The sequence below is a fragment of the Aplysia californica genome, unplaced genomic scaffold (genome assembly GCF_000002075.1).
Source record: "Aplysia californica isolate F4 #8 unplaced genomic scaffold, AplCal3.0 scaffold00014, whole genome shotgun sequence".
NCBI classification, from domain to species: Eukaryota; Metazoa; Mollusca; class Gastropoda; order Aplysiida; family Aplysiidae; genus Aplysia; species Aplysia californica.
The window spans coordinates 587,271-587,866 of record NW_004797284.1 but is presented as its reverse complement, the minus strand read 5'-3'; positions in this window follow the sequence as shown (position 1 = coordinate 587,866).

The window sequence follows — 596 nt, the reverse complement described above, 5'->3', positions numbered from 1 at the left end:
ATCCTGCAATTCAATTCCACTGCACATAGTTGGAATTTGAAGTCGTTTGCAGAAAGTGAAAAATGTATGTCGTACAACTTCTTACGGAACATGTGAGGACTGAGAAGAACTATGCGTTTTTATGACGTCATTCGTGGCCGTGTGAATGATTGGCCGAGAGAGTAAACAGACATACAGACATGACACACACACACGCACACACACACACACACACACACACACACACACACACACACACACACACACACACACACGTTCGTCTCTCAACCGTCTGGTGAATATATATGCGTGCTTTTTAATTTCCTTCTCTTTACTTAGTTGCAATTAATAGAGTCAATATTATTATTATTATAAACTACTCCCAAACACCTGCCCACTCTGCCCTGTTTCAGAGACCGCCGATGGAGATTCCAAGTGTGTGAGATCTAAGGCTGTTTCATCAACGGACAACCTCCCATGTGGCAATGAAAATGAAACATCGTTAAGCTGTTCAGCTGTGCAAAAACCAGAAAGCAATTCATTTTCATGAGAGAGAAAGGGGAGATAGATAGATAGATAGATAGATAGATAGATAGATAGATAGATAGATAGATAGA